Here is a 19948-nt window from a genome sequence, read left to right on the forward strand (position 1 = left end):
CTAGTGACAAGCATTAAGCATAACAAGTTGCAACAATATCATAAAAGTGACATCTACTGGATACTAGGCACTATCCCCTAACAATCTTATGACTATTACATGACCAATCTCATCCAATCCCTACCATCCCCTTCAGCCTACAGCGGGGGAATTACTCACCCATGGATGGGGGAAACATTGCTGGTTGATGGAGAGGCGTTGGCGGTGATGGCGGTGAAGATCTCCTCCACTCCCCGTCCCGGCGGAGTGCCAGAACGGAGACTTCTGGCTCCCGCGACGGAGTTTCGCGATGTGGCGGCTCTCTGGAGGGTTTTTTTGCGATGTCGACTTCTCCCCGTGCGTTTTTAGGTCGAGGCGAATAAGTAGTCCGAAGGGGGGCGTCGGAGGCCGGCCGAGGGGGCCAGACCACATGGCCGCGCGGGCCCCCCCTGGGCCGCGCCGCCATGTGGTGTGGGGCCCTCGGGCCTCCACCTCCTTTGCCCTTCCGGCTCCGTCGATATTTTGGTAAAATAGGGCCATCCGAAGAAATTCCGAGGATTTTCCCGAAAGTTGGATTTCTGCACAAAAACGAGACACTAGAGCAATTCTCGCTGAAAACAGCGTTAGTCCGTGTTAGTTGTATCCAAAATACACAAATTGGAGGCAAAACAATAGCAAAAGTGTTCGGGAAAGTAGATACGTTTTGGACGTATCAACTCCCCCAAGCTTAGCTTATTGCTTGTCCTCAAGCAATTCAGCTTAACAACCGAGCGATAAAAGAACTTTCACGAACACATTTGCTCATATGATGTATATATTCTCATGCTATGGCTAATACTTAAGCAGTTCATAATGAGATACATGCAAATAAGATCATCCAACAGCTATGTCAATCATGGAGAGGTACCAACAATTAATAATAAGCACCATGAATCATGTATATAAGCAGGATTGCAATGTTCATAAGAGAATATGATAAAGTGGTATCTCGCTTGCTCGTATTTGATCGGCAAAACATAAATGCCGAGGCACCTCTTGAGTTCATAGAAAGACTAGAAGTAGTGATTGTCAAAGATAAAAGCATCAAAGTTATACCACAATCAATCATATTTTGAGACAAGCATATTATACTAAGAATGACAGTCGTGCTCTCAAGATAGTACTCAAAGAAAGAATGGGGACACAACATAAAAGTAAAAGATTGACCCTTCGCAGAGGAAGCAGGGATTAACATGCGCTAGAGCTTTTCATTTGTAAAGCAGGAGTAAAATTATTTTGAGAGGTGTTTGTTGTTGTCAACGAATGGTAATGGGTACACTAACTACCTCATCAACCGGACTCACAAGAGCGGCTCCCATTTATTTATTTTTGGGTGGCACTCCTTCCAACCTTTCTTTCACAAACCATGGCTAACCGAATCCTCGGGTGCTCGCCAACAATCACATACCATGAAGGAGTGCCTTTTTATTTAAGTTTTATTATGATGATGACACTCCCCCAACCTTTGCTTACACAAGCCATGGCTAACCGAATCCTTCGGGTGCCGTCCAACAATCACAAACCATGGAGGAGTGTCTATTTAAGTTAATTAATTCGGGATCGGGAATCCCATTGCCAGCTCTTTTTGCAAAATTATTGGATAAGCGGATGTGCCACTAGTCCATATGAGAGTCCGTCAAAAGTAAATGACAAGGTTGAAAGCTAAACACCACATACTTCCTCATGAGCTATGAAACATTAACACAAATTGAGAAGCATTTTGAAGGTTTTAAAGGTAGCGCATGAGAATTTACTTGGAATGGTTTGAAATGCCATGCATAGGTATTTATGGTGGACACTTTTGGAACAACTTGGTTTTCGGGTGTTTGGAAGCACGAGCGGCGTTCCCGCTCAGTACAAGTGAAGGCTAGCAAAAGACTAGGGAGCGACAAATCAAGAGAGCAAGAATCGTCATAATTATGCTTGCGGCAAAATAAATTAACGGAGGCATAAAAGTGATACAAGAACTCTGAAGCAATATAAATCATCGAGGCTTAATTGACTTTTTTGTTCAGTCATATGCATGCGTGAGCATGTGCCAAGTCGATATAAATGAATTATCCAGAGGAGGATACCACAATGTCATACTTACTTATGAATAAAACAATGCAAGCAAATATCCATGACATGCTACTCATATTAATAAATTGGAACTAAACATGAGAGATCATGAGCTACTAGATTTTCTCAAATAACATATACCTCACATGAACCAACTAAGCATGCTCATATGGATGAGTATATGTACAAAAATGAAAGCAAATAGAGTTCATACCGGCCTCTCACCACAATCGGATTGTCGTAGATCGTCATTATTGCCTTTTCACTTGTGTAGCTTGGATAATATGAAATAAAAACCACGCTCCAGCCACCGAAGACCATTGAACTCATGATGAACTTTACAAACCAAAGAAGAACAGCAAATATTTTTGGTGTTTTCGAATTAGAAACAAGCACGAAAGAAAAGCAAGCAAACAAAGCAAAATCTTTTTGGGTTTTCTTATAGCAAACTAACGATAGCAAATAAAACAAACTAAGAGCAAGGTACCAAATAAACAAATGGTGAAGAGAAACAACAGAAATATTTTTGGTCTTTTTGTGTTTTAGGAAAGAAACAAAGTGAAAACAAAAGAATGCAAACTAACGAAACACGAAAAAGCAGGATGACGTAAATCTGCCAAATCCCGACAGCAGTACAGAAATCGAATTTAACAAAAATCTTCCATTGCTCAGACCAAAAAGTGTTCAACTAATGAAAGTTAGATAACAATCTGGGGAACATGCTCAAAAATTGGCAACTCAAAATAACGTTCTGGCTGTGCGTACGAATTTTTTTGGTAACGGCACAGAATCTGTTTTTGGACAAGTACTTCCCCAAATATCATCTCCCTCTCATTAGAAAACCACTCTAGAGACTAAACAAGTATGTACAAGTATCCAGCAACCATAATATGCAAAGAATGAGTGATGCCGGTATACCTCCCCAAGCTTAGGCTTTTGGCCTAAGTGGAGTTCATTCCCACGGTCCCCATGAAGTGGTGTCTTCGTAATATGACGAAGAACGACCCGGTTCCATGTATGTGCTGGAGGAAACGTCGGGGTACGTGACGGTGTAGTCGTAGGAGGGCTCGGCATTCTCGGAGTCATGTTGCTGGTGGAACTCTTGTATCTTCATATGTTCATCCACCACCTCCTTTGTTAGCGACCATGATTGCTCGTCAATATTAAACAAACCCTGCTGGGGAAGAGGGATTTCTTTCTCATTCCCATCAGCAAACAACATTTTATAGACAATATTATCTATAGTGGAGTTAGTAGTAACAAAACGATGGCTTTTCATAGCAGCAATATCTAGCTTCCTAGGGGTTAATGGTACATCATTAGAATCAAGAGGAATATCTAGATGTGTTAAAATGCGCAGTGCAATAGTTCCTCCAAAAATAGGCCCCTGCTAGACAGGCGGCGAGCAATAAGAGAACCAAGATGATAAGGTGTCTCTCCAGTAAGTGCGACATTCAAGAAAGCAAGATGGTAGCTAGAGATGTTACTAGTATTTTCTCTACCCAAAATGCTAGTGCTAATGTAATATGCAAAATACTTAATAGCGGGGAGTTGAATGTTTCTTATCTTCCCTCGCCGGATGGTGCGGCAATCATCCCCGGTGATCCCTCGGTAGAGCTCCAACAAGTCCCGGGGGTTGTCATCAATCCTCCTTGCTGTACCTACAGGGGCAATACCCAATGCACAACAAAATTCTTCCAATTTCATGGTAACAGGAATATCATAGATTTTGAATGCGATCTGTCGGCTCATATTCCGTGTTGTGGAACTTAAAGCTCTCAACGAAAATTTTGGTGAGCCCGTAATATTGTCCCCTCTCGTCTCCCACGTAGGTGGCTAGGCCTGCCCTGTTGACGAGGGTGAAGAAGTCATCCAATATCCCCGCATTGGTCGAAACTCATAACAAGGGAAGGATGAAGCATTAGGAGCCCCATGGTCCTCCTCGGGCGCGAAGCTAGGCGCGATGACATCCTCATTGTAGGATCGCCTAATTTGAGTAGACGCCCTTGAGGGCCTACCGGTGCTGGTTGTTGCTTTCTTGAACAACTCTCCAAACTTGAATTTCTTCATCTTCCCCTTCTGAAATTTTCAACAATCATTATAAAATTTGATTTCAAGGTGTGTAATTGAAGGGAACTACTATAGGAACTTGCTAGAGTACTAAACATGCATCAAAACTAGTTTCTACCACTTAGAACAAGCATGCAAGCTCACTAAACATGTTATCTACAGCAGCAGAATATTCAAGATATACTCAACCAAATGAAATTCTAATTGGACAATCAAAGGAGTCACATACCAAGGAGTAAATGTGCCAAATTTCAGACGCAAATCGGGCTGAGCAAGGAGATCGAAAAATCGCGAGTTCTTGAGCAGAAACACGAGTGAGAGAAACTTGGTACGAGTTTTTTCGGGAGAGAGAAGGTGCTGGGAGGAAGAGATGGTGTAGTGGGGCAAGGGGTGGCCCACACCACATGGTGGCGCGGCCCCCTTGGTGGCCGCGCCGCCCTATGGTGTGGCGCCCCCTGGTGCCCCACAGGTCATCCTCTGGTGCTCCCAGGTGCCTCGTCGAAAAATAGGACCAACGGTATAATTTTTGTAATTTTTAGAAAACTTCGAAAAATGCACATTTCTGGGTATTAAATTAATGATTACTTGCGCAGGAAAATGATTTCTAAAATCTTAAATGACTAAAGCATATTGCAAAACAAAAGTGCTACAGCAAGTAAAATAGGTGAAGGGAGAAAGAAAGAAAGAAGTGTTGTTTAGCTCTTTTATGCAATAAAATATACTTGTTAACAAGGTTGATCAAGTCTTGCTATCAAATAAATTTTATATGACATAAGAAGAAATAAACCTCAAATCAATCATGTTACCTTATATTGAATTGATATGGATCCAATCACAAGAGTTTGATATTCTTCTTTAGGCTCATATATAGGACAATCAATGGATCCCACTTTGATAGTTTTCACATTAAAAATTGTATTGACTCCACATACTTTATCAATCCTCTTGGGAAAATAGACGAGTGTGTTCCTTATCATCAACATTGAAAGTAACCATGCCTTTATTGCAATCAATAACAGCCCTGCAGATATTAAGAAAGGGTCTTCCAAGAATAATGGACATATTATCATCTTCGGGCATTTCCAACACAACAAAATCAGTTAATATCAAGCAATGCCGAGTAACTTGAACAGGAACATTTTCACACAAACCAACAGGAATAGCAGTAGATTTATCAGCCATTTGCAAAGATATATCGAGTAGGTATCAATTTATCTAAATCAAGTCTCTTATAAAGAGAAAAAGGCATTACACTAACACCTGCTCCCAAATCACATAGAAGCGGTTCTAACATAATTATTCTTGATGGAACAAGGAATAGTCGGTATACTAGGTCGCCCAACTTCTTTGGAATCTTACCATTGAAGGAGTAATTAGCGAGCATAGTAGAAATCTCCTCGTTGGGGACTTTCCTTTTGTTAGTAACAATATCTTTCATATACTTTGAATAAGGAGGCAATTTAATAGCATCGAGTCAAAGGAATTTGCAAAAATAAAGGTTTCATCCAATCACAAAATTTATTATAATGTTCCTCTTCCTTTGATTTTAGTTTCTTAGCGAGGAAAAGGCATTTGCTTTTGAACCCAAGGTTCTCTGTCATTACCATGCTTCTCAGTAATAAAGTCTTCTTTAGTATACTTTTTATTTTTAGCATGCTTTTCAGAGTTCTTTTTCAATTTCTTCTTTATCGGAGTATCATTCTTATCATTATCTTCCTCATGTTCATTACCACTTTCGGTTTCAAGCATCGAAATAGAAATACTATTAGGATCATTAACGAGTTCGAGAGGATTCTACAACATTCTTATGTTTCTTTTTCTTTTTCTTAGATGGAGCACTAGTTTTAGTTAGTTGAGAATCTTGTTCAACTCTTTTGGGATGCCCTTCAGGATATAGAGGATCCCGGGTAGAAACACCACCTCTAGTTGTTACTTCACAAGCATGTTTTTCTTTAGAATTATTTCCCAACAAGTCATTTTGCACTTTAGTAAGTTGATCAATTTGAGTTTGAACCATTTGAAAATGTTTAACAAGTATCTTAACATCATTGGAGGTTCTCTCCACAATACCATGCAATTCACTAATAGCTCGGGAATTTTCCATTAAATGATTCTCTACTCTCATATTAAAGTTTTCTTGCTTAACAATATAATTATCAAATTCATCTAAGCATTGAGCGAGGAGATTTTGAATACGGAATATCTTCCCTAGTAAAGTGTTGAAGCGAGTGTACCTCAATCATGGATGAAGGGGAATTGTCTCACATATATCTTCAATAGGAGGTAAATTCTTCACATCTTCGGGTTTAATACCCTTCTCTTTAAGAGACTTCTTGGCTTCCCTCATATCTTCATCATTTAATTTAATCATACCCTCTTCTTCACTATCGGTGTCGGGGTTGGTTCGGTGTAGACCAATCATCATGATTCCGGCCTATTTTAGCCAATAATTCTTCGACGTCGTCCGGAGTTCTTTTCCTGAAAACACAACCAGCACAACTATCCGGGTATGCCCTAGACTCAATAGTTAGTCCACTATAAAATATATCAAGTAAATCATGCTTTTCCAAATCATGGTCAGGCTGAGCTCTAATAAGAGAACAAAATCTAGCCCAAGCCTCAGGCAATTTCTCTCCATCTTCCTGGTCAAAATTATAAATTCTCTGCAAAGCAGCATGTTGAGCACTAGCAGGAAAGTATTTGCGGAAGAAAACATCAAGCAATTCTTTTGGACTTTTAATAGAACCAGGAGGCAAATTATTATACCAAGTTTTAGCATCATCCTTTAATGAAAAAGGAAAAATTTTAGCGACAAAATAAGTACGCATCTTAATATCATCAGAAAACAAGCCACTAAGAGTAGATAACTCAGTCATGTGTTCAACAAGCACTTTCTTTTCAGTACCACAAAAGGGTGTTTTCTCAACAATAGCTATATGAGATAAATCAAGAGAAAAATCATAATCTTTATCCCTAATGTTTATAGGAGATGTGGCAAATTTAGGATCGAGTGATAGTTTATATCTAACAGCATGTTACTGCAAGCAACTTTTTAATTTTTCTTGCATCAGTAGTAGCATTGCATTTTTCAATAAAAGCATCATCAAGCTCTACATAATCCTCATCAAGATCATCACTAGAATAATCAAGTTCAGGTGATTTAACAGGTGTAGTAGCATTAGGAGTTTCAGTATTTTCAATTTGTCTAGACTTAGCAATTGTAGCATCTAGAAAAGATCCCAATGAACCACTATCATCAAGCACAGCGAAACATTATCAATATTATGAGAATTTTCAGATTCAGCAGAAGTACCAGCACGCGAAGCATGTGGCGGTGAAACAAGTTTATCAATCACAGATGGTGAATCAAGAGCGACGGAGGTACTCAGAGTTGTACCTTTTCTTGTAGTGGATGGTAATATGGCGATCTTAGTATCGCGAGGTTTACCCATAATGGAGAATTTGCAGCGAACAATATCAATCCAAGTGAACTTCCAAATAAAGCTATGCTCCCGGCAACGGCGCCGAGAAAATAGTCTTGATGACCCACAAGTATAGGGGATCGCAACAGTCTTCGAGGGAAGTATTACCCAATTTATTGATTCGACACAAGGGGAGACAAAGAATACTTGTAAGCCTTAACAGCGGAGTTGTCAATTCAGTGCACTGGAAACAGACTTGCTCGCAAGAGTTTATCGAGTAGTAACGGTTTTATGGCAGTGGAAATAGCGAAATAACGCAGCGGTGAAATAAAGACAGCAGTAGTGATTATAGTAAACAGCGAGGATTAAAGTACATGTAGGCATAGGGACGGATTTAACGGGCGTTGCATGGATGAGAGAAACTCATGTAACAATCAAAGCATAGGCATTTGCGAGATAATAATAAAACGGTATCCAAGTACTAATCAATCAATAGGCATGTGCTCCATATTTAGTCGTACGTGCTCGCAATGAGAAACTTGCACAACATCTTCGTCCTACCAGCTCGGTGGCGGCCGGGCCTCAAGGGAAACTCACTGGATATTAAGGCACTCCTTTTAATAGAGCACCGGAGCAAAGCATTAACACTCAGTGAACACATGTGATCCTCACATCACTACCATCCCCTCCGGTTGTCCCGATTTCGTCACTTCGGGGCCATCGGTTCCGGACAACGACATGTGTATACAACTTGCGAGGTAAGATCATAAACAACGAATATCTTCATGAATAAATAACATGTTCAGATCTGAGATCATGGCACTCGGGCCCTAGTGACAAGCATTAAGCATAACAAGTTGCAACAATATCATAAAAGTGACATCTACGGATACTAGGCACTATGCCCTAACAATCTTATGACTATTACATGACCAATCTCATCCAATCCCTACCATCCCCTTCAGCCTACAGCGGGGAATTACTCACACATGGATGGGGGAAACATTGCTGGGTTGATGGAGAGGCGTTGGCGGTGATGGCGGTGAAGATCTCCTCCAATTCCCGTCCGGCGGAGTGCCGAACGGAGACTTCGGCTCCCGCGACGGAGTTTCGCGATGTGGCGGCTCTGCGGGAGGGTTTTTTGCGATGTCGACTTCTCCCGTGCGTTTTTAGGTCGAGGCGAATAAGTAGTCCGAAGGGGGCGTCGGAGGCCGGCCGAGGGGCCGGACCACATGGCCGCGCGGGCCCCCTGGGCCGCGCCGCCATGTGGTGTGGGGCCCTCGGGCCTCCACCTCCTTTGCCCTTCCGGCTCCGTCGATATTTTGGTAAAATAGGGCCATCGAAGAAATTCCGAGGATTTTCCCGAAAGTTGGATTTACGCACAAAAACGAGACACCAGAGCAATTCTGCTGAAAACAGCGTTAGTCCGTGTTAGTTGTATCCAAAATACACAAATTGGAGGCAAAACAATAGCAAAAGTGTTCGGGAAAGTAGATACGTTTTGGACGTATCAGGGGCACGAGGGTCCCACACACTAGGCCGGCGCGGCCCAGGAGGGGCCCGCGCGGCCCTAGTGTGTGGCCCCCTCGGCTGGCCCCCGACGCCCTCCTTCGGACTACTTATCGCCCTCGACCTAAAAACGCACGTAGAGAAGTCGAAGTCGCCAGAAACCCTCCAGAGAGCCGCCACATCGCGAAACTCCGTCTCGGGAGCCAGAAGTCTCCGTTCTGGCACTCCGCCGGGACGGGGAATTGGAGGAGATCTTCACCGCCATCACCGCCAGCGCCTCTCCATCGACCAGCCATGTTTCGCCCATCCATGTGTGAGTAATTCCCCCGCTGTAGGCTGAAGGGGATGGTAGGGATTGGATGAGATTGGTCATGTAATAGTCATAAGATTGTTAGGGCATAGTGCCTAGTATCCGTAGATGTCACTTTTATGATATTGTTGCAACTTGTTATGCTTAATGCTTGTCACTAGGGCCCGAGTGCCATGATCTCAGATCTGAACATGTTATTGATTCATGAAGATATTCGTTGTTTACGATCTTACCTGCAAGTTGTATACACACGTCGCTGTCCGGAACCAATGGCCCCGAAGTGACAGAAATCGGGACAACCGGAGGGAATGGTAGTGATGTGAGGATCACATGTGTTCACGGAGTGTTAATTCTTTGCTCTCGTACTCTATTAAAAGGAGTACCTTAATTTCCGATAGTTTCCCTAGAGGCCCGACGCCACCGCTGGTAGGACAAAAGATGTTGTGCAAGTTTCTCATTGCGAGCACGTACGACTATATATGGAACACATGCCTATTGATTGATTAGTACTTGGATACCGTTTTATTATTATCTCGCAAATGCCCTCGCTTTGATTGTTATATGAGTTTCTCTCATCCATGCAACGCCCGTTAATCCGTCCCTGTGCCTACGAGTATTTTAATCTTGTTGTTTACTATAATCACTAGTGCTGTCTTTATTTCACCGCCGTCGTTATTTTACTATTCCTACTCGCTATAAAACTCGTTACTACCTGATAAACTCTTGCGAGCAAGTCCGTTTCAGGTGCAGCTGAATTGACAACTCCGCTGTTAAGGCTTACAAGTATTCTTTGTCTCCCCTTGTGTCGAATCAATAAATTGGGTAATACTTCCCTCGAAGACTGTTGCGATCCCCTATACTTGTGGGTCATCAAGACTATTTTCTAGCGCCGTTGCCGGGGAGTATAGCTTTATTTGGAAGTTCACTTGGATTGATATTGTTCGCTGCAATTCTCCATCATGGGTAAACCTCGCGATACTAAGATCGCCATATTACCATCCACTACAAGAAAAGGTACAACTCTTAGTACCTCGCCGCTCTTGATTCACCATCCGTGATAAGTAAACTTGTTTCACCACCACAAGCTTCAAATCGTCGGTACTTCGCTGAATCTGAAAATTCCTCTTATAATTGTGATGATGCTTCTGCTGTGCTTGATAATGATGGTTCGTTAGGATCTTTTCTAGATGCTACAATTGCTAGGTCTAGGAAAATTGAAAATACTCGAAACTCCTAATGAAAATGCTGCTACACCTGTTAATTCACCCGAGTCCGTTGAATATTCTAGTGATGATCTTGATGAAGATTATGTAGAGCTTGATGATGATTTTATTGAAAAATTCAATGCTACTACTGATGCAAGAAAAATTAAAAAGTTGCTTGCAGAACATGCTGTTAGATATAAACTATCTCCTGATCCTAAATTTGCCACATCTCCTATAAACATTAAGGATAAAGATTATGATTTTTCTCTTGCTCTATCTCATATAGCTATTGTTGTTATGGTACTGAAAAAGAAAGTGCTGTTGAACACATGATTGAGTTATCTACTCTTAGTGGCTTGTTTTCTGATGATGTTAAGATGCGTACTTACTTTGTCGCTAAAATTTTTCCTTTCTCATTAAAGGATGACGCTAAAACTTGGTATAATAATTTGCCTCCTGGTTCTATTAAAAGTCCAAAAGAATTGCTTGATGTTTTCTTCCGGAAATACTTTCCGCTAGTGCTCAACATATTGCTTTGCGAGAGAATTTATAATTTTGACCAGGAAGATGGAGAGAAATTGCTCGAGGCTTGGGCGAGATTTTGTTCTCTTATTAGAGCTCGGCTCGACCATGATTTGGAAAAGCATGATTTACTTGATATATTTTATAGTGGACTAACCATTGAGTCTAGGGCATACCTGGATAGTTGTGCTGGTTGTGTTTTCGGAAAAGAACTCCAGACGACGCTGAAGAATTATTGGCTCAAATAGGCCGGAATCATGATGATTGGTCTACACCTGAACCAACCCCGACACCGATATTGAAGAAGAGGGGTATGATTAAATTAAATGATGAAGATATGAGGGAAGCCAAGAAGTCCCTTAAAGAGAAGTGTATTAAACCTGAAGATGTGAAGAATTTACCTCCTATAGAAGATTTATGTGAGATAACTCCCCCTTCATCCATGATTGAGGTACACTCTCTTCAACGCTTTACTAGGGAAGATATTCCGTATTCAAAACCTCCTGCTCAATGCTTAGATGAATTTGATAATTATATTGTTAAGCAAGAAAACTTTAATATGAGAGTAGAGAATCATTTAATGGAAAATTCTCGAGCTATTAGTGAATTGCATGATATTGTGGAGAGAACCTCCAATGATGTTAAGATACTTGTTAAACATTTTCATATGGTTCAAACTCAAATTGATCAACTCACTAAAGTGCAAAATGACTTGTTGGGAAATAATTCTAAAGAAAAACATGCTTATGAAGTAACAACTAGAGGTGGTGTCTCTACCCGGGATCCTTTATATCCCGAAGGGCATCCCAAAAGAGTTGAACAAGATTCTCAACTAACCAAAACTAGTGCTCCATCTAAGAAAAGAAAAGAAACATAAGAATGTTGTAGAATCCTCTGAACCTGTTAATGATCCTAATAGTATTTCTATTTCTGATGCTGAAACTGAAAGTGGTAATGAACATGATAAAGGTGATGATAAGGATGATATTCCTGATAAAGAAGAGGTTGAAGAAGAACCTAAAAAGCATGCTAAAAATAAAAAGTACACTAAAGAAGATTTTATTGTTGAGAAACATGGTAATGAAAGAGAACCTTGGGTTCAAAAGCAAATGCCTTTTCCTGCTAAGAAACTAAAATCAAAGGAGGAGGAACATTATAATAAATTTTGTGATTGGATGAAACCTTTATTTTTGCAAATCCCTTTGACTGATGCTATTAAATTGCCTCCTTATTCAAAGTATATGAAAGATATTGTCTCTAACAAAAGGAAAATTCCCAATGAGGAGATTTCCACTATGCTCGCTAATTACTCCTTCGAGTGGTAAGATTCCAAAGAAGCTTGGAGACCAGGTATACCGACTATTCCTTGTTCCATCAAGAATAATTATGTTAGAACTGCTCTATGTGATTTGGGAGCGGGAGTTAGTGTAATGCCTTTTTCTCTTTATAGAGACTTGATTTAGATAAGTTAATACCAACTGATATATCTTTGCAAATGGCTGATAAATCTACCGCTATTCCTGTTGGTGTATGTGAAAATGTTCCTGTTCAAGTTACTCAACAGTGCTTGATATTAACTGATTTTGTTGTGTTGGAAATGCTCGAAGATGATAATATGTCCATTATTCTTGGAAGACCCTTTCTTAATACTGCAGGGGCTGTTATTGATTGCAATAAAGGCATGGTTGCTTTCAATGTTGATGATAAGGAACATACTGTCTATTTTCCCAAGAGGATTGATAAAGTATATGAAGTTAATACAATTTTTAATGTGAAAACTATCAAAGTGGGATCCATTGATTGTCCTATATATGAGCCTAAAGAAGAATATCAAACCCTTGTGATTGGATCCATATCAATTCAATATAAGGTAACATGATTGATTTGAGGTTTATTTCTTCTTATGTCATATAAAATTTATTTGGTAGCAAGACTTGATCAACCTTGTTAACAAGTATATTTTAATGCATAAGAGAGCTAAACAACATTTCTTTCTTTCTTTCTCCCTCCATTTGTTTTACTTGCTGTAGCACCTTTTGTTTTGCAATATGCTTTAGTTGTTAAGATTTTGGAAATCATTTTCCTGCGCAGTAATAACTAATTTAACACCCAGAAATGTGCATTTTTCGAAGTTCTCAAAAATTTACAAAAATTATACTTGGTAGTCCTATTTTTCGAAGAGGCACTCGGGAGCACTCAGGGCTGACCGGTGGGGCACCCCGGGGTGGCACCCCACGAGCCGACGCGGCCGGCCCGAGGGAGCGCGCCACCCCGGTGTGTGGCCCCCTTTGCCCCACTTCAGCATCTCTTCCTCCCACTCTCTTCTCTCTCCCGAAAAAACTCGCACCGAGTTCCTCTCACTCGCGTTTCTGCTCAAGAACTCGCGATTTCTCGATCTCCTTGCTCAGCCAGATTTCATGTCTGAAATTTGGCACATTTGCTCCTTGGTATGTGACTCCTTTGATTGTCCAATTAGAATTGTGTTTGATTGAGTATATCTTGAATATTTTGCTTCTGTAGATAACATGTTTAGTGAGCTTGCATGCTTGTTCTAAGTGGTAGAAATTAGTTTTGATGCATGTTTAGTACTCTAGCAAGTTCCTATAGTTGTTCCCCTCAATTATATACCTTGAAATCAAATTTTATAATGGTTGTTGAAAATTTCGAAGAGGAAAATGAAGAAATTCAAGTTTGGAGAATTATTCAAGAGAGGAACAACCAGCACCGGGAGGCCCTCGAGGGCGTCCACTCAGATTAGGCGATCCTACAATGAGGATATCATCGCGCCTAGCTTCGCGCCCGAAGAGGACAATGGGGCTCCTAATGCTTCATCCTTCCCATGTTATGATTTTCTCGACAAATGCAGGGATATTGGATGATTTCTTCACCCTTGTCAACGGGGCAGGCTTAGCCACCTACGTGGGAGATGAAAGGGAGCAATACTACATGCTCACCAAAATTTTCGTTGAGAGCTTCAAGTTCCACAACACGCAATATGAGCCGACAGTTGCATTCAAGATCTATGGTAATCCTGTTACTATGGAATTGGAAGAATTTTGTCGTGCATTGGATATTGCCCCTGTAGGTACAGCAAGGAGGATTGATGATAACCCCCGGAACCTGTTGGAGCTCTATCGAGGGATCACCGAAGATGATTGCCGCACCATTCAGCGCGGGAAGATAAGAAACATTCAACTCCCCGCCATTAAATATTTTGCATATTACATTGCTACTAGCATTCTTGGTAGGGAAAATACTAGCAATATCTCTAGCTATCATCTTGCTTTCCTGAATGCTGCACTTACTGGACAGACACTTTATCATCTTGGTTCTCTTATTGCTCGCCGCCTGTCTAGCAGGGGGCCTATTTTTGGAGGAACTATTGCACTGCACATTTTAACACATTTAAGACTCCCTCTTGATTCTAATGATGTGCCATTAACCCCTAGGAGAATTGATATTGCTGCTATGAAGAGTCATCATTTTGTTACTACTGATTCCACTATAGATAATATGGTCTATAGAATGTTGTTTGCTAACGGGGATGAGAAGGAAATCCCTCTTCCCCGACCCAGGTTTGTTCAATATTGACAGGCAATCATGGTCGCTCACTAAGGAGGAGGTGGAGGAACATATGAAGATACAAGACTTCCACCAGCAGCATGACTCCGAGGACGCCGAGCCCTCCTACGACTGCACCGTCACATACCCCGATGCTTCCTCCGGCACATACACGGAACCGGGTCGTTCTTCGTCGTACTACGGAGACACCACTTCATGGGGACCGTGGGAATGAACTCCACTTAGGCCAAAAGCCTAAGCTTGGGGGGAGGTATACGGGCATCACTCATTCTTTGCATATTATGGTTGCTGGATACTGATACGTCTCCAACGTATCGATAATTTCTTATGTTCCATGCTACTTTATTGATGATACCTACATGTTTTATGCACATTATATGTCGTATTTACGCATTTTCTGGAACTAACCTATTAACAAGATGCCGAAGAGCCGATTCGTTGTTTTACGTTGTTTTTGGTTTCGAAATCCTAGTAACGAAATATTCTCGGAATTGGACGAAATCAACGCCCAGGGTCCTATTTTCCCACGAAGCTTCCAGAAGACCGAAGAGGAGTCGAAGTGGGGCCACGAGGCGTCGTCACCATAGGGCGGCGCGGCCCAGGCCCTGGCCGCGCCGACCTATGGTGTGGGGCCCTCGTGTGGCCCCCCACGTTGCCCTTCTGCCTACTTAAAGCCTCCGTCGCGAAACCCCCGATGCCGAGAGCCACGATACGGAAAACCTTCCGGAGACGCCGCCGCCGTGAATCCCATCTCGGGGGATTCGGAGAGATCGCCTCCGGCACCCTGCCGAAGAGGGGATTCATCTCCCGGAGGACTCTTCATCGCCATGATCGCCTCCGGAGTGATGAGTGAGTAGTTCACCCTGGACTATGGGTCCATAGCCGGTAGCTAGATGGTCGTCTTCTCCTAATTGTGCTTCATTGTTGGATCTTGTGAGCTGCCTAACATGATCAAGATCATCTATCTGTAATTCTATATGTTGTGTTTGTCGGGATCCGATGGATAGAGAATACTATGTTATGGTGATTATCAATCTATTGTTTATGTGTTATTTATGATCTTGCATGCTCTCCGTTATTAGTAGAGGCTGCGGCCAAGTTTTTGCTCTTAACTCCAAGAGGGAGTATTTATGCTCGATAGTGGGTTCATGCCTTCATTGACACCTGGGATCGTGACAGTAGGTTCTAAGGTTGTGTTGTGCTATTGCCACTAGGGATAAAACATTGATGCTATGTCTAAGGATGTAGTTGTTGATTACATTACGCACCATACTTAATGCAATTGTCTGTTGCTTTGCAACTTAATACCGAATGGGGTTCGGATGATAACTCTGAAGGTGGACTTTTTAGGCATAGATGCGGTTGGATGGCGGTCTATGTACTTTGTCGTAATGCCCGGATTAAATCTCACTATATTTATCATATCATGTACATGCATTGTTATGCCCTTCTCTATTTGTCAATTGCCCGACTGTAATTTGTTCACCCAACATGCTTTTATCTTATGGGAGAGACACCTCTAGTTAACTGTGGACCCCGGTCCTATTCTTTACATCGCATACAATCTCTTGCAATACTTGTTTTACTTGTTTTCTTTGCAAACAATCATCTTCCACACAATACGGTTAATCCTTTGTTACGAGCAAGCCGGTGAGATTGACAACCTCATTGTTTCGTTGGGGCAAAGTACTTTGGTTGTGTTGTGCGAGGTTCCACATTGGCGCCGGAATCCCTGGTGTTGCGCCGCATCACATTTCGCCACCATCAACCTTCAACGTGCTTCTTGGCTCCTCCTGGTTCGATTAAACCTTGGTTTCTTTACGAGGAAAACTTGCTACTGTGCGCATCATACCTTCCTCTTGGGGTTCCCAACGAACGTGTGAGTTACAAGCCATCAAGCTCTTTTTACGGCGCCGTTGCCGGGAGATCAAGACACGCTTGCAAGGGGAGTCTTCACTTCTCAATCTCTTTACTTTGTTTTTGTCTTGCTTTATTTTATTTACTACTTTGTTTCGTTGCACCTAAACAAAACACAAAAAAATTAGTTGCTAGTTTTACTTTATTTATTGTCTTGCTCTCTATATCAAAAACACAAAAAAATTAGTTACTTGCATTTACTTTATCTAGTTTGTTTTATTTACCGTTGCTAAAATGAATACCCCTGAAAATACTAAGTTGTGTGACTTCACAAACGCAAATAATAATGATTTCCTATGCACACCTATTGCTCCACCTGCTACTACATCAGAATTCTTTGAAATTAAACCCGCTTTACTTGAACTCTGGTTATGAGAGATCAATTTTACAGGTGTTAGTTACGATGAATGCTTGCTGCCCATCTTAATAATTTTGTTGAACTTTGTGAAATGCAAAAGTATAAGGATGTAGATGGTGATATTATTAAATTGAAAGTGTTTCCTTTCTCATTAAGAGGAAGAGCTAAAGATTGGTTGCTATCTTTGCCTAACAATAGTATTGATTCATGGACTAAATGTAAGGATGCTTTTATTGGTAGATATTATCCTCCCGCTAAAATTATATCTTTGAGAAGTAGCATAATGAATTTTAAGCAATTAGATGCTGAACATGTTGCTCAAGCATGGGAGAGAATGAAAACTTTGGTAAAGAATTGCCCAACCCATGGAGTGACTACTTGGATGATCATCCAAACCTTCTATGCGGGACTAAATTTTTCTTCGCGGAATTTATTGGATTCGAATTGCTTGGAGGTACCTTTATGTCCATCACTTTGGGGCGGCTACAAAACTTCTTGATGATATGATGGTAAATTACTCCGAATGGCACACGGAAAGAGCTCCACAAGGTAAGAAGGTAAATTCGTTGAAGAAACCTCTTCCTTGAGTGATAAGATTGATGTGATTATGTCTATGCTTGTGAATGGTAGATCTAATGTTGATCCTAATAATGTTCCTTTAGCTTCATTGGTTGCTCAAGAAGAAAATGTTGATGTGAATTTCATTAAAAATAATAATTTCAACAACAATGCTTATAGGAACAACTCTGGTAATAACTATAGGCCATATCTTGCTAGTGGTAATGATTATGGTAATACTTATGGTAGATATGAGGAAAAGATGCTAGAAATTGAAAGATCCACTAAAAACTTTATGCAATCACAATATGAGCAAAATCAATTGTTTACTAAAACTATGAATGAACAATCTACCTTGTTGAAAAATATAGGAAATCAACTTGAAAACTTGAATAGGGAGATTTACAGTCCGCAAACTAAAATTTCAAATGCTGAAACCCGAATCTCATACATGTCTGCATCACAAGCCTCCTTAATTAATAAAATGGCTGCTAAACCTGATGATATTGATAAAAAGATTACTACTACAGCAAATGCCATCCAAGTTAGAATTAATGAGAATATAAGATTAATGGCTGAACTGCGTGCTAGGTGGGATAGAGAAGAAAATGAAAAACTAGCTAAAGAAAATAATGTAGCTAAAGTTTGGACTATTACCACCATTAGTAATGATAATGATTCACATGTTGCTGCACCTCCTACTGTCAATGGTAAAATAATTGGTGTTGGCAATGTTTCTACTCCTAGTGCAAAGCGTACAAAACTGCACTGAAATTGCTAAAGCTGCTTGAAGCTGCTTGTGATAAAGCTGCTGAAATTTTTTCCAACCTTGGGAACAATGATCCCATTGCTGTAGCTCATAATGATTTAGATTTTGATGATTGCCACATCTCTGAAGTTATAAAGTTCTTACAAAAACTTGCTAAAAGTCCTAATGCTAGTGCTATAAATTTAGCCTTTACAAAACATATTACAAATGCTCTCATAAAAGCTAGAGAAGAGAAACTAAAACTTGAAACTTCTATTCCTAGAAAGTTAGAAGATGGTTGGGAGCCCATCATTAAAATGAAATTCAATGACTTTGAATGTAATGCTTTATGTGATCTTGGTGCAAGTATTTCTGTTATGCCTAAAAAGATTTATGATATGCTTGACTTGCCACCATTGAAGAATTGTTATTTGGATGTTAATCTTGCCGATAATGTTAAAAAGGAACCTTTGGGGAGGATTCATAATGTGCGCATTACGGTTAACAATAACCTTGTCCCCGTTGATTTTGTTGTCTTGGATATCGAATGCAATGCATCTTGTCCTATTGTGTTGGGAAGACCTTTTCTTCGAACCGTTGGTGTTGTTATTGATATGAGGGAAGGTAATATTAAATATCAATTTCCTCTCAAGAAAGGTATGGAACACTTCCCTAGAAAGAGAATGAAGTTGCCTTTTGATTCTATTATTAGAACAAGTTATGATGTTGATGCTTCTACTCTTGATGTTACTTGATTTGCACTTTACGCGCCTAGGCGAAAGGCGTTAAAGAAAGCGCTTATGGGAGACAACCCATGTTTTTACTACAGTACTTTGTTTTATATTTGAGTCTTGGAAGTTGTTTACTACTGTAGCAACCTCTCCTTATCATGTTTTTGTGCCAAGTAAAGTTTCTATGTTATAGTTGATGTTATATTTGGGATCGCTGCGCAGAAACAGCATTGCTGTCTGTCACAAATCTGGGCACAAGTCTCTGTAGAAAATTCTAAAAAATCTGCGAATTTACGAGCGTGATCCTCAGATATGTACGCAACTTTCATTAGTTTTGAGTTTTTCCATTTGAGCAAGTCTGGTGCCATTTTAAAATTCGTCTTTACGAACTGTTCTGTTTTTGACAGATTCTGCCTTTTATTTCGCATTGCCATATTTGCTATATTGGATGAATTTCTTTGATCCACTAATATCCAGTAGCTTTGTGCAATGTCCAGAAGTGAAAAGAATGTTTGTGTCACCTCTGAATACATGAATTATTAATTGTGCACTAACCCTCTAATGAGTTTGCTTGAAGTTTGGTGTGAAGGAAGTTTTTAAGGGTCAAGAGAGGAGTATGATATACTATGATCAAGAGGAGTGAAAGCTCTAAGCTTGGGGATGCCCCCGTGGTTCACCCTGCATATTCTAAGAAGACTCAAGCGTCTAAGCTTGGGGATGCCCAAGGCATCCCCTTCTTCATCGACAACATCATCGGGTTCCTCCCTGAAACTATATTTTTATTCAGTCACATCTTGTGTTCTTTACTTGGAGCGTCGGTTTGTTTTTGTTTTTGTTTTTGTTTGAATAAAATGGATCCTAGCATTCACTTTGTGGGAGAGAGACACGCTCCGCTGTTTCATATGGACAAATATGTCCTTAGGCTTTACTCATAATG

Source organism: Lolium rigidum, chromosome 7 (genome assembly GCF_022539505.1).
Source record: "Lolium rigidum isolate FL_2022 chromosome 7, APGP_CSIRO_Lrig_0.1, whole genome shotgun sequence".
NCBI lineage: Eukaryota > Viridiplantae > Streptophyta > Magnoliopsida > Poales > Poaceae > Lolium > Lolium rigidum.